Source organism: Oryctolagus cuniculus, chromosome 9 (assembly GCF_964237555.1).
Source record: "Oryctolagus cuniculus chromosome 9, mOryCun1.1, whole genome shotgun sequence".
NCBI lineage: Eukaryota > Metazoa > Chordata > Mammalia > Lagomorpha > Leporidae > Oryctolagus > Oryctolagus cuniculus.
In genome coordinates, this window is record NC_091440.1 from 94,035,053 (window position 1) to 94,050,241 (window position 15,189).

The following is a 15,189-nucleotide window of genomic DNA, read 5'->3' on the forward strand; positions in this document are numbered from 1 at the left end:
GCAATCCCATTTCTGGGTATTCATACAAAAGAATGGAAGTCATTTTTTAGTTATATATAAACCAGTGTCCTTTCTTGAATACTTACATACATGCCAAGAAAGTAACATGACTACAGAAGTACCTTTCTGAAAACTTTGACTCTGGAATGATAAAATAAAATAGGGCTTTGAGTATTTTCAGAGAACTATTAAATTTGAAACATATGCCAGCTAGAGTAGGCCAGCGCTGCGGCTCACTAGGCTAATCCTCCGCCTGTGGCACCGGTACCCCGGGTTCTAGTCCCAGTTGGGGTGCCAGATTCTGTCCCGGTTGCTCCTCTTCCAGTCCAGCTCTCTGCTGTGGCCCAGAAAGGCAGTGGAGGATGGCCCAAGTAGTTGTGACCTGCATGGAGAGACCAGGAGGAAGCACCTGGCTTCTGGCTTCAGATGGGCGCAGCGCGCCGGACATAGCAGCCATATTGGGGGTGAACCAACAGAAGGAAGACCTTTCTCTCTGTCTTGTTCTCTATCTAACTCTGCCTGTCAAAAAAAAAAAGGAACAAACAAACAAAAAAAAGAAACATATGCCAGCTAGAGTATAATTCTCTTGGTAAAATCAGTGTAATAGCCTATCTTTAACCCAGGCAGATGTTAGGATATAGGAGAAACTTTCATTTTGCAAATTAGCAAAATTTAACATGGCTTTCTCTTCTTAGATCCCCACAAGTATAACAAGATCATATTTATTACTAGTTTTGTTTATTTTTATTTATTTTTGAAAGACAGACAGAGACATACAGAGTCTCCCATCTACTTCTTCAATTCACAAATGCCCACAATAACCAGGCCCAGGACAGATAGAAGCCAGGAGCTCAGGACACAATCCTGGTCTCCCCTGTGGGTAGCAGGTACTTAACTCGTTGAGCCACCACTTGCTGTCTCCCAGGGTGCCCATTAGTAGGAAGTTGGAATTGGGAGCAAAGCCAGGACTCCAACCCAGCCACTCCAACATGGAACACAAAGGTCCCAAGTGGCGTCTTAAGCACTACAAGAAGCCTGCCTCGATTACTTTATATGTACTAACATTTCAAACCACTTTCTTCACCTCATTAAGCTTTAATATTTCACTATACAACGCAATAAAGCTAATACTGAAAATATAATCCACAGTGCCAAGATAAAATAAGGAGAGAAAGCAAGTAAAACATTACAAAATAAAAACACCAGGACACCAAAGAATGATGTGGTTGCAACAAGATGAAAACGTTGGACACATGAGTACCACATTGGAGAACCACTCTGAGTTCAAATGAAGCTGAGCCTGATTTGATCTGCCTACCTGGGGTTATAAAGAACCGATACCACATGCATCATCTATCAAGTCCAGTCCCATACTTAGAATTAAAGCTTCATATAAGAGGGGCCCTGCGCTGTGGCTCACTTGGTTAATCCTCTGCCTGTGGCACCAGCATCCCATATGGGCACCAGGTTCTAGTCCTGGTTTCTCTTCTTCCAGTCCAGCTCTCTGCTGTGGCCCGGAAGTGCAGTGGAGGATGGCCCAAGTGCTTGGGCCCCTGCACCCGCATGGGAGACCAGGAGGAAGCACCTGGCTCCTGGCTTCGGATCAGCACAACGTCCGCCGTAGCGGCCATTTATGGGGTGAACCAACAGAAGGAAGACCTTTCTCTCTGTCTCTCTCTCTCTCACTGTCTGTAACCCTACCTGTCAAATAAATAAATAAAATCTTTTTAAAAAAGCTTCATTTAAGAGAAACTTACATTCTTTTTATAAAAGACATCTGTTGAATATAAAGTAATATTTAGGAAATGATATCAACTATTGCTGGGCATAAATGTTCTAGAATATTCTTTGTTAGCCATTATAATATTTAAATTAATTAGTCAGGAAAGTGGACATTAAATCAAATCAATGAGGGAGCAGAGCCAAGAAGGTAGAATAGTGAGGGCGTGCACTGATAGTCCAGGAAAAGATAGTTTAATAAAAGTGGAGTTACTGTAGTCTCAGGAAAAGGCTCAGGAAAAAATTGCAGAGGAAACTCTTCTGGATCTAGTGGATGTGACACGGAGGACCTATGGGGAGAGCAAGGTCACTCACCACGTGGAAGCCCAGCCGCAGAGTCTACACGCCAGCGCTGGAAGGGGAGGTGAGACAAAAACCTCGTATACCCGAGACATTGGCAGGGAAAGGCAGAAAGAGCCTAGAGGGAATGAGGCTTGAAGCCCCAATGGGGAAAGTTCACCAAGATGACTGGAGGAGAGAAAAAAATGAATAAATAAGGGGAACCAGCACGGACACTAGCCTCTCTCTCCACTGACCTTACAAAGCTGAGCAAGAAAAAGAGCAGTCACCATCTTGGACATATGTAAAGTGGCGTCCGCCATCAGCCAAGCAGAAAAACCTGACTCTGGTGGGGAGAAATAACAGGAGGTTAGGACCTAATGAAAGTGTGGAGCTAACGAACTGAGACTGTGAAAATCTGAGGTGGGGGGGAGAACTCACCGAGTACACAAACTCGGTAACCTGGGGCAACCTGGTGAGAGACTGAGGACAAATTTGAGACCACACTGAGGACTGCATAAACTCTTTGTGTGGTCACAGGGGTAGAGCAGACGAATACCCACAGGGGCCAGATTTCATACATCAGCTACCCTCAATTCCACTCAGCTGTGCAGAATTACTTCCCAACTGAGTCAAAGAAAAGAGAGAGAGCAAGCGAGAGAACAATCTGGGTGAGTCACCTTTGGCACACCCTTAACCCTGAAGAACCAAACAGAGCTCTCTGGCCACGCCCATCACAGCCTCTAAGGATCTATCAAAAGCAGACAGTCCACTTAATCTAAAGTCATAGTATAACAAGAAAAAGCACCACAGCGAAGAAACCAAAGAATATCTCCAATATGCCAAACAACAAACGCAAAAACCAAGGTAACAAGAACAAGGAAGATACTATGATGCCCCCAAATGAAAAAGACACCCCAATTCAAGATTATGAAGATGATGAGATAGTAGAAATGCAAGAAGCGGATCTCAAAAAATTGATAAGAACATTAAGAAGTTCTCAAAAACAAATTCTCAAACTACAGAAATCCTTAATGGACAGGATAGAAAATCTCACGTGAAAATGAAATATTAAGGAGGAATCAAAATGAAATGAAACAACTAGTAGAACATGAAACTGTGATAGTGACAAGAAATCATAATGAAATGAAGAATTCAATAGATCAAATGACAAACACATTAGAGAGCCTCAAAAACAGAATGGGTGAAGCAGAAGAGAGAATATCGGACTTAGAAGACAGAGAACAGGAAAGGATACAGTCAGACCAAAGAAAAGAAGAGGAAATTAGAAATGTAAAAAATATTGTTGGGAATCTACAGGATACTATTAAAAAACCCAACATTCAGGTTCTAGGAGTTCCTGAAGGCATGGAGAGGGAGAAAGGATTAGAAGGCCTTTTTAGTGAGACACTAGCAGAAAATTTCCCAGGTTTGGAGAAGGACAGAGACATCCTAGTACAGGAAGCTCATAGAACCCCTAATAAACATGACCAAAAGAGATCCTCACCATGACACGTTGTAATTAAACTCTCCACAGCGAAACACAAGAAAAGATCCTAAAATATGCAAGAGAGAAACATCAGATTATTCTCAGAGGATCTCCTATTAGACTCACAGCTGACTTCTCATCAAAAACCCTATAAGCTAGGAGGGAATGGCGAGATATAGCCCAGGTACTAAGAGAGGAAAACAGCCAGCCCAGAATATTATATCCTGCCAAGCTCTCATTTGTGAATGAAGGTGAAATAAAGACCTTTCATAGCAAACAGAAATTGAAAGAATTTGTCGCCACTCATCTAGCCCTGCAAAAAATGCTTAAAGATGTGCTACACACAGAAACACAGAAACACAGCCATCAATATGAAAGAAGGTAAAGGAAGAAAACCTACCAGTAAAAGATCATAGGAAGCTCAAAGCATATACTAGAAAATATCTTTGGGAAAATGTCAGGGCAAAGTCAATACTTATCAGTAGTCACATTGAATGTTAATGGCCTGAATTGTCCAGGTAAAAGACACAGATTGGCTGATTGGGTTAAGGAACAAAACCCATCTACTTGCTGCCTACAAGAAACACATCTTTCCAACAAAGATGCATGCAGACTGAAATGAAAGGTTGGAAAAAGATATTCCATGCCAACAGAAATGAAAAAAAAAGCAGGTGTAGCCATATTAATATCAGACAAAATAAACTTTAATACAAAAACTGTTAATAGAGACAAAAAGGGACACTATATAATGATTAAGGGTTCAATTCAACAGGAAGATGTAACTATTATAAATGTATATGCACCTAATTACAGGGCACCAGTTTATTTAAAAGGTATGCTAACGGACTTAAAGGGAGACTTAGATTCCAATACAATAGTACTGGGGGACTTCAATACTCCACTCTCAGAAATAGACAGATCATCCGGACAGAAGATCAACAAGGAAACAGCAGATTTAATCAACACTATTGCCCAAATGGATCTAACAGATATCTACAGAACTTTCAATCCTACATTTAAAGATTTTACATTCTTCTCAGCAGTACATGGAACCTTCTCTAGGATTGATCACATACTAGGCCATAAAGCAAGTCTCAGCAAATTTAAAAGAATTAGAATCATACCATGCAGCTTCTCAGACCACAGCGGAATGAAGCTGGAAATTAGCAACTCAGGAATCCCTAGAGCCTATGCAAACACACGGAGACTGAACAACATGCTCCTGAATGAACAATGGGTCATAGAAGAAATCAAAAGAGAAATCAAAAACTTTCTGGAAGTAAATGAGGATAACAACACATCAAAACTTATGGGATACAGCAAAAGCAGTGTTGAAAGGAAAGTTTATATCAATAGGTCCCTACATCAAGAAATTGGAAAGGCACCAAATAGATGAGCTTTCAATTCACCTCAAGGATCTAGAACACCTGCAGCAAACCAGACCCAAATCTAGTAGGAGAAGAGAAATAATTAAAATCAGAGAAGAAATCAACAGTATTGAATCCAAAATAAACATTGCAAAAAATCTGCCAAGTGAAGAGCTGGTTTTTAGAAAAAATAAACAAAATTGACACACCATTGGCCCAACTAACTAAAAAATGACACAAAACAATGAAATCAGAGATGAAAAAGGAAATGTAATAACAGATACCACAGAAATAAAAAGAATCATCAGAAATTACTACAAGGACTTGTATGCCAGCAAACAGGGAAACCTATCAGAAATGGATAGATTCCTGGACACATGCAATCTACCTAAATTGAACCATGAAGACATAGAAAACCTAAATAGACCCATAACTGAAACAGAAATTGAAACAGTAATAAAGGCCCTCCCAACAAAGAAAAGCCCAGGACCAGATGGATTCACTGCTGAATTCTACCAGACATTTAAAGAAGAACAAATTCCAATTCTTCTCAAACTATTCAGAACAATCGAAAAAGAGGGAGTCCTCCCAAATTCTTTCTATGAAGCCAGCATCACCTTAATCCCTAAGCCAGAGAAAGATGCAGCATTGAAAGAAAATTACAGACCAATATCCCTGATGAACATAGACGCAAAAATCCTCAATAAAATTCTCGCCAATAGAATACAACAACACATCAGAAAAATCGTCCACCCAGACCAAGTGGGATTTATCCCTGGAATGCAGGGATGGTTCAACATTCGCAAATCAATCAATGTGATACACAGAAAAACATATGATTATCTCAATATATGTAGAGAAAGCATTCGATAAAATTCAAAATCCTTTCATGATGAAAACTCTAAGAAAATGGGTATAGAAGGAACATTCCTCAATATAATCAAAGCAATTCATGAGAAACCCATGTCAGCATCCTCTTGAATGGGGAAAAGTTGGAAGCATTTCCACTGAGATCTGGTACCAGACAGGGATGCCCACTCTCACCACTGCTATTTAACATAGTTCTGGAAGTTTTAGCCAGAGCCATCAGGCAAGAAAAAGAAATTAAAGGGATACAAATTGGGAAGGAAGAAGTTAAACTATCCCTCTTTGCAGATGATATGATTCTTTATTTAGGGGATCCAAAGAACTCTACTAAGAGACTATTGGAACTCATAGAAGAGTTTGGCAAAGTAGCAGGATATAAAATCAATGCACAAAAATCAATAGCCTTTGTATACACAGGCAATGCCATGGCTGAGAAAGAACTGCTAAGATCAATCCCATTCACAATAGCTACAAAAACAATCAAATACTTTGGAATAAACTTAACCAAGGACGTTAAAGAGCTCTACAATGAGAATTGCAAAACCTTAAAGAAAGAAATAGAAGAGGATACCAAAAAATGGAAAAATCTTCCATGCTCATGGATTGGAAGAATCAACATCATCAAAATGTCCATTCTCCCAAAAGCAAATTATAGATTCAATGCAATGCCAATCAAGATACCAAAGATCTTCTTCTCAGATCTAGAAAAAGTGATGCTGAAATTCATATGGAGGCAAAAGAGACCTCGAATAGCTAAAGCAATCTTGTACAACAAAAACAAAGCCGGAGGCATCACAATACCAGATTTCAGGACATACTACAGGGCAGTTGTAATCAAAGCAACATGGTACTGGTACAGAAACAGATGGATAGACCAATGGAACAGAATAGAAACACCAGAAATCAACCCAAACATCTACAGCCTGTCGCTCCCCCTCTTCGCGGAGGAACGACACAGGACCCTGCGCTGTTCTTTTGTCTGCTCGGCCCTTCCCGGGTTTGCTGCTGGTTCTTCCCGGGTTGGCTACCATGCCTTCCACCTCCGTGGAAGGGTGGTTCCCCCTGCCAATTTCCCCACTTCCGCGGGGTAGCGGCACACCACCAGCCGGCTCTCTCGGGGGCTGCACAGGTGTTCCTTCAGATAGATGTTCCTGGTGCATGCTGTCTCTCTCCTCCTTTATAGTCCTCTTCCACCAATCCCAACTCTGCTACCCACACGCCGAGTACGCTGCTCTCCTCCAATCAGGAGCAGGTCCTGCTGTTTATTGGTTGAACTGGAGGCATCTGTGTAGAAACTGTTTCCTCCTCTCCCAGCGCCATATTGTGGGAGAGCAGATGCATAGAATAAGTCTTAATTCGAGTAACAGTCTAGTCCGAGTTGCTCCCCACAACAGCCAAGTTATATTTGATCAAGGATCTAAAACCAATTCCTGGAGCAAGGACAGTCTATTCAATAAATGGTGCTGGGAAAACTGGATTTCCACGTGCAGAATCATGAAGCAAGACCCCTACCTTATACCTTACACAAAAATCCACTCAACATGGATTAAAGACCTAAATCTACAACCCGACACCATCAAGTTATTAGAGAACATTGGAGAAACCCTACAAGATATTGGCACCGGCAAAGATTCCTGGAAAAGACCCTGGAGGCACAGGCAGTCAAAGCCAAAATCAACTATTGGGATTGCATCAATTTGAGAAGTTTCTGTACTGCGAAAGAAACAGTCAGGAGAGTAAAGAGGCAACCGACAGAATAGGAAAAAATATTCGCACACTATGCTACAAATAAAGGATTAATAACCAGAATCTACAAAGAGATCAAGAAACTCCACAACAACAAAACAAACAACCCACTTAAGAGATGAGCCAAGGACCTCAATAGACATTTTTCAAAAGAGGAAATCCAAATGGCCAACAGGCACATGAAAAAATGTTCAAGATCAATAGCAATCAGGGAAATGCAAATCAAAACCACAATGAGGTTCCACCTCACCCTGGTGAGAATGGTTCACATTCAGAAATCTACCAACAACAGATGCTGGAGAGGATGTGGTGAAAAAGGGACACTAACCCACTGTTGGTGGGAATGCAAACTGGTAAAGCCACTATGGAAATCAGTCTGGAGATTCCTCAGAAACCTGAATATAACCCTACCATTCGACCCAGCCATCCCACTCCTTGGAATTTACCCAAAGGAAATTAAATTGGGAAACAAAAAAGCGGTCTGCACCTTAATGTTTATTGCAGCTCAATTCACAATAGCTAAGACCTGGAATCAACCTAAATGCCGATCAACAGTAGTCTGGTTAAAGAAATTATGGGACATGTACTCTATAGAATACTATACAGCAGTAAAAAAAAATGAAATCCGGTCATTTGCAACAAAATGGTGGAATCTGGAAAACATTATGCTGAGAGAATTAAGCCAGTCCCAAAGGGACAAATATCATATGTTCTCCCTGACCAGTGACAACTAACCGAGCACCAAAAAGCAAACCTGTTAAAGTGAAATGGACACTATGAGAAATGGTGACTTGATCAGCCCTTGCCCTGACTGTTGATGAACAACTTAATACGTTATCCCTCTTAGTATTTTTTGTTTGTTCTACTTAATACTATTGGTTGAATTCTGTAATTAATACACAGTTATTCTTAACTGTTGAAACTTAACTGAAAAGTGATCACTGTTAAATATAAGAGTGGGAATAAGTGAGGGAAGAGATATACAATTTGGGACATGCTCAAGCTGACTTGCCCCAAACAGTACAGTTAGAAACATACCAGGGGATTCCAATTCAATCCCATCAAGGTGGCATGTACCAATGCCATCTCACTAGTCCCAGTGATCAATTTCTGTTCACAATTGATCATAATGATAGGAATAAGAGTCAAAGAGATCACATAAACAAGACTAGTGTCTGCAAATACTAGCTAATAGAATAAAAGAGAGAGAGAACGATCCTACATGGGAAGCGAGATACACAGCAGACTCATAGAATGGCAGATGTCCTAAACAGCACTCTGGCCTCAGAATCAGCCCTTAAGGCATGTAGACCTGGCTGAAAAGCCCATGAGAGTATTTCAGGCATGGAAAGCCAAGACACTCTGGCAAAAAAAAAAAAAAATGACCTAAATGAAAGACCTCTGCGAGTGAGATCCCTGTGGAAAGAACAGGTCATCAAAGAAGGAGGTACCTTTCTCTGAAGGGAGGAGAGAATTTCCACTTTGACTATGATCTTGTCTAAATATGATCAGAGTCGGCGAACTCAAAAGGCTTCCATAGCCTTGGCAACTCATGACAAGAGCCTAGGGTGATTACTGATGCCATAAACAAGAGTGTCAATTTGTTAAGTCAACAACAGGAGTCACTGTGCACTTACTCCTCATGTAGGATCTCCGTCCTTAATATGCTGTACATTGTGATTTAATGCTATAACTAGTACTCAAATAGTATTTTCACTTTGTTTTTCTATGTGGGTGCAAACTGTTGAAATCTTTACTTAATATATGCTAAACTGATCTTCTGTATATAAAGAGAATTGAAAATGAATCTTGATGTAAATGGAAGGGAAGAGGGAGCGGGAAAGGGGAGGGTTGCAGGTGGGACAGAAGTTATGGGGGGGAAGCCATTGTAATCCATAAGCTGTACTTTGGAAATTTATATTCATTAAATAAAAGTTAAAGTAAAAAAAAATCAAATCAATGCAATGAAGTGGTTTATTCTATTTTTTCCTTATATTTCTCCCATAAAGTAGTTAATTATTAGGGCATCTCCAATTTTTAATGATATAGACCTTTTTCTAATCTGATTTCATCATCATTTAAAAAAAATCATCTATTATTTTTCACTTTATGTTTCTGTGTGGGAGCAAACTGTTGAAATCCTTACTTAAGGTATACTAAGCTGATCTTCTGTATATTAAGATAATCGAAAATGAATCGATGTGAATGGAAGGGGAGAGGGAGTGGGAAAGGGGAGGGTTGTGGGTGGGAGGGACGGTATGGGGGGGAAGCCATTGTAATCCATAAGTCGTACTTTGGAAATTTATATTCATTAAATAAAAGTTAAAAAAAAGATATAGACCTTTTAAAAACCTTTATAGTTATCAATATTTGTATTTAAAATATTTTACTGCATGTAATGAATAACTTTTGCCAGGTGAGATTAATGATTCTGAGTTAACTATATAAACAATGGAAATTAAATTTGGGAGGACATTTTTTATTTGGGGAAAAATACATATAAATATGTTACCATTCTCAGAGGGGAGGGCAGTTGTTGGAGCAAGTTTCATGTGTTCTTCTCCTCAGTTTAGTATAGAAATAAAAAGGTGGAAGCAATTTGCAAAGAAACAGAAACTTTTATTTGATTGGCAAGCGACAGAAAAAGTGTCTGGTCTGAGAGGAGACCAGGCAGAATGCCCGAACAAACAGGACTATGCTGGCTTTCAGGAAATGCCCAGGGTTTTTAAGGCAATCTATGGAGGTGCCCATTGGACAGGAGGTTGAGAGGGGAGTTGTTTGCATATTGTATGTTGATTGGCTTGGGGGTCATGGAGACAGGGAGATAGAGGGGTCTTTTAGAGACAGCCCAATTCTCCTTAGTGGCTCAGCCCCATCCTCTGCTAGCCTGGAAAAAGACTGCACCTGTGGGGAGCAAACCGGACTAGACTGAGTTACTGGAATTAAGACTTATTCTATGCATCTGCTCTCCCACAATATGGCGCTGGGAGAGAAGTAAACAGCTTCCGCACAGCTGCCTCCAGTTCAACCAATAAACTGTAGGACTTGCTCCTGATTGGAGAGCAGCGTACTCGGCGTGTGGGCAGCCGAGTTGGGATTGGCAGAGGAGGACTATAAAGGAGGAGAGAGACGGCACGCACCGGGAACATCTAAGGGGAACATCTAAGGGGAACACCTGTGCGGCCCCCGAGAGAGCCGGCCGGCGGTGTGCCGCTCCCCTGCGGAAGTGGGGAATGTGGCCAGGGGGAACTGCCCTTCCACGGAGGTGGAAGGGATAGTAGCCAACCCGGGAAGAACCAGCAGCAAACCCGGGGAGGGCCGAGCAGACGAAAGAACAGCGCAGGGTCCTGTGTCGTTCCTCCACGAAGAGGGGGAGCGACATGCACCCACCCTGCAGGTGTGATTTAAAGCCACAAGGCCACACATGCAGCACAAGCAGCTGTTAGTTGGGGAGATGCTGGCCGGTCTGGGGACAAGCTTTCCAGCCACAGCCTGCAGCCTGCTTTTGGAGGACTTCTATCTACGTCTGAGGAGCCCACAGACCCCCAGCCCCACTGGATGGCCTCAGGATATTCAAAGTTTGGTTATAAAACTAAATATTATCTTTAAATTTATAATTCTGTAAAATACTTTGTTGTTAAATTTCACTTTCATTTACTGTGGCAATAGGTAACCTTCCCCTTTTCAAGATGTCAAAAACCTTGTGTGCTTTTATCCTTTAGAAGTATTTGAGATTAATTTTTTGGAAGCTAGCAGTCAAAAATCATCCATCAAAGACCTTCTCATTAAGAGTCTTTCACGTCCCAAGAATGTAAACCCTTACTAGATATCATCTTTTCCTTTGATGGATGTCGCTCCCCGTCTTCGTGGAGGAAGGACACAGGACCCTGCGCTGTTCTTTTCTCTGCTCGGCCCTTCCCGGGTTTGCTGCTGGTTCTTCCCGGGTTGGCTACCGACCCTTCCACCTCCATGGAAGGGCAGTTCCCCCTGCCAATTTCCCCACTTCCGCGGGGGAGCGGCACACCGCCGGCCGGCTCTCTTGGGGGCTGCACAGGTGTTCCTTCAGATAGATGTTCCTGGTGCATGTTGTCTCTCTCCTCCTTTATAGTCCTCTTCCACCAATCCCAACTCTGCTACCCACACGCCGAGTACGCTGCTCTCCTCCAATCAGGAGCAGGTCCTGCTGTTTATTGGTTGAACTGGAGGCAGCTGTGTAGAAGCTGTTTCCTCCTCTCCCAGCGCCATATTGTGGGAGAGCAGATGCATAGAATAAGTCTTAATTCCAGTAACTTAGTCTAGTCCCAGTAACTTAGTCTAGCTCCCCACAGATGGATCTTTTTTAAAAAAAGATATATCTACTTATTTGAGACAGAGCTATGGAGAGAGGGAGATACAGAGAGAGAAATCTTCCATCTACTGGCCCACTCCCTAAATGGTTGCAATGACCAGGGCTGAGCTAGGTCAAAACCAGGAGCAAGTAGCTTTTTCTGGGTCTTCCACGTGGGTGCAGAGGCCCAAGGACTTGAACCATCTTCTGCTGCTTTCCCAGGTACATTAGCAGGGAGCTGGATGAGAAGTGGAGCAGCTGCGACTTTAGGTGGCGGCTTTGCCTCTATGCCACAATGCTAGTCCCCTAGAAGAGATATTTCTTCATTAAGTAGTCAGTGATCATTTATAGGAAGCTGGGGAAATCTTAATGACGTCTATTACAGACCTGTGATTGTAGAATCAATGGAAGAGGGTTCTTAACACTCAGTGGAAAAAGAATGCAGGTGTACAAATGACTATTTGCATTCTGTGACTGCACAAGGGACAGAGAAGGTCATTAAAATACCACTTTTGTTGTGCTGTTTTCTAAAATCTTCTGCATCTTAAAAGCTCTCACAATTTGAGAAAATGTGTTTTACTAACTGCATATGAGCACTTTAATAACATTTATCACAATAGTCTTTATTTTCTTCCTTAAAGTACCTGATTTAAAACAGATGATTTTTATGCCTAGCATATTTTACTCATGGATTTTTAGATAGGTCTTACTTTCCTGCACCAAGATTCGCCCTCTAAATAAAGCTTTAGTTGCTTTGGGTAAGTGCAAATGTAGTATGGCATACTTAGTTCTGCAATAATCTGGACTGTATTATAAAAACGTCATTTGATGGTGACAATGATATCCATGAAAATGCCTTCATGTGGTTAAGTGTCTTTATTTTTTAAATATCTAAAAAAAAAAAAAAAAAAACCTCTCTGGTACAATTCTAAGACGTCCTCAGGATCTCCACCCATTGGACTTAAGCCCTGTAGCCCCTCCCTTTAACTGTGGGCGGGGTTTGATTTACTTCCAGCCAATAAAATATAAGGAAAGTGATGGAACTTTGGTTGCCATTGTGCCGTAAAGCACTCTTGCGATGTAATTAAGGTTCTGGGTCAGTTGACTGCGAGTTCATTGAAAGGGAGATTAGTTACAGGTGTGAGGGCCTTAGGCGAGAGACTGAGCCTTTAGTGAGAGGTTTTCCAGCCCGCCCTGGAGCTGGAGCTGCCGTGTTAGGAGAGGGTCTGGGGACCGGGGACCGTAGCAGAACTGGGGCCGCCTCTGGCACCCGAGAGGAACAGCTACTGAAAGTCAGCAAGAAAACAGAGTCATCAGTCCCACTCAGCAAGACACTGAATTGTGCCCACACCCACACAAGCTCCGGAGCAGACACAGTCGGGCCGACACTTTGCAGCCGTGTGAGGCCCTGAACAGAGCCCTCAGCTCGGCCTGCTCGGCGACACGGACCCTCAGAAACGGGGAGAAGAAAAGCGCATTGCTGACGCTAATGCGAGTTCTTCAGAAAGTTCGCGGAAATGTGTAGTATGTAAAACTACTGCATGCATTGCACAATTTTTCAGCAGCAAGGTACTACGTATTAATTCCACTTTCCACACACTTTTTAAAAAGATCAAACCACTTGGGTGTTTTTATATTTTTGTTTATTTTTTTGGGCGGCAAGAGGCAGAGAAAAAGCTCCCCGGTTGGACAACAACAGGGGCTGGGCCAGGCCAAAGCTGAGAGCTGGAAACTGCATCCTGTTCTCCCACGTGTTTGGCAGGGACACAGCCACCTGGAGCCAGCCCCTGCTGCCTCCCAGGTGCACAAGAGCAGGAAGCTGGAATCAGGGGCAGGTGTACCTAGGCAGCTTACCCACCGTGCCAAATCCCCACTGCCTTTCCTTCCAGGAACTTCTTAAAGTAATCTTGTGGCAAGACAAAACTAATACAGTGTCACTACATTCCACAAAGACGGGCTTAACATCGCTTTTGCTGCCGAGTGATCAATCACAAGAAAGAAAACCAAAAAACCCCTCAGTTACCTAAATGAACTTACCTGATGATCTGTACCAAGCATCTCTCATGCCGCAGGGAAGTCTGCTGTGCAGGTGGGGTTGCAGGCGCGTTTCCCAGGGTCATGGGAAGTTCAGCCACTCTGGAGAATACAGCAGGACTTGCTTGGAGTCCTTTTCCCAGACTTCGCGTTCTTCCTTGTACTATATCATCCGGATGTGGATTGGGAGGTTCCGTTCCTTGTCTGGGGAAACACAAGCAGAAGAAGTGAGTCTGAATGAGATCCTGCACCCAAGATGTGAGCCTCTCTTTGAAGCTGCCCATCTCATTACCCACCTCTCAGCAGCACACATGTTGAATCGGGTTGCAGTTTGTAAGATTTCTTCATAAAAGAAGACATGTGAGACTTGTACTGAAATTCTGTCTGCCTGTGTCAGTCCTTGATCACTCATTCAGTGTAAGAGATCAAATGGAGCCCTGTCGCTCCCCGTCTTCGTGGAGGAACGACACAGGACCCTGCGCTGTTCTTTTGTCTGCTCGGCCCTCCCCGGGTTTGCTGCTGGTTCTTCCCGGGTTGGCTACCGACCCTTCCACCTCCATGGAAGGGCAGTTCCCCCTGCCACTTTCCCCACTTCCGCGGGGGAGTGGCACACCGCCAGCCGGCTCTCTCGGGGGCTGCACAGGTGTTCCTTCAGATAGATGTTCCTGGTGCATGTTGTCTCTCTCCTCCTTTATAGTCCTCTTCCACCAATCCCAACTCTACTACCCACACGCCGAGTGCGCTGCTCTCCTCCAATCAGGAGCAAGATCAGCTCCTGCAGCTCAGTCAATCAAACTGGCAAGAGGCAGCTGCGTAGAAGTTGTTACTCCCTTCTCAGCGCCATATTGTGGGAGAGCAGATGCATAGAATAAGTCTTAATTCCAGTAACTTAGTCTAGTCCGAGTTGCTCCCCACAGAGCCCCAGCCAAAATGTTCCATATTTTACGAATGAGGGCTATCAGACTGGATGAAGGGTTGATAAAAAGTACCTTGTAGCAGTGATCGTATGAATGAGCACAATGCCCACTCTTTCCGTCCTGACTGCTTCAGGAGGGCACTGAAGGTGCCTGCGTTCATCAGCCAGCTTTGCTTCCCTGCGTCACTAAGAGGCTGGCATGACACTGCCCCACACCCGGAGGACGCCTCCCTCACTCGGCTTGGTGGCAGGTTTGCTCGACTCCCTAAGACTCACCCCGCAAGTCTCCATGTCTCATGAAATCAGTTGTGAAAAGGACACATCTCCGCCCAAGAAAGCAACCTGTGAGAAGGGAAAGCAATCAAATATTGTCTGGCTTCTAGGA

The 15,189-nt window shown here is 43.1% G+C and overlaps 1 protein-coding gene and 1 long non-coding RNA gene across 13 annotated transcripts in view; one reads left to right on the forward strand and one right to left on the reverse strand.

Moving 5' to 3' along the window:
• The window catches only part of SGCG (sarcoglycan gamma), a 127,922-nt gene that overhangs the window by 60,673 nt on the left and 52,060 nt on the right, over window positions 1–15,189 (forward strand).
• LOC138843842 (uncharacterized) overlaps window positions 1–15,189 on the reverse strand; it is a 90,505-nt gene that overhangs the window by 33,839 nt on the left and 41,477 nt on the right. For 2 of the 3 annotated variants that reach the window (XR_011378917.1, XR_011378915.1), the window contains exons 4-5: window positions 15,081–15,146; window positions 13,892–14,092 (exon numbers count right to left, since the gene is read on the reverse strand). This is a non-coding gene — a long non-coding RNA (uncharacterized lncRNA). Of the gene's footprint in view, window positions 1–11,832; window positions 12,161–13,891; window positions 14,093–15,080; window positions 15,147–15,189 lie in introns of those variants that run through there. The other variant, XR_011378916.1, reaches the window with a different exon arrangement.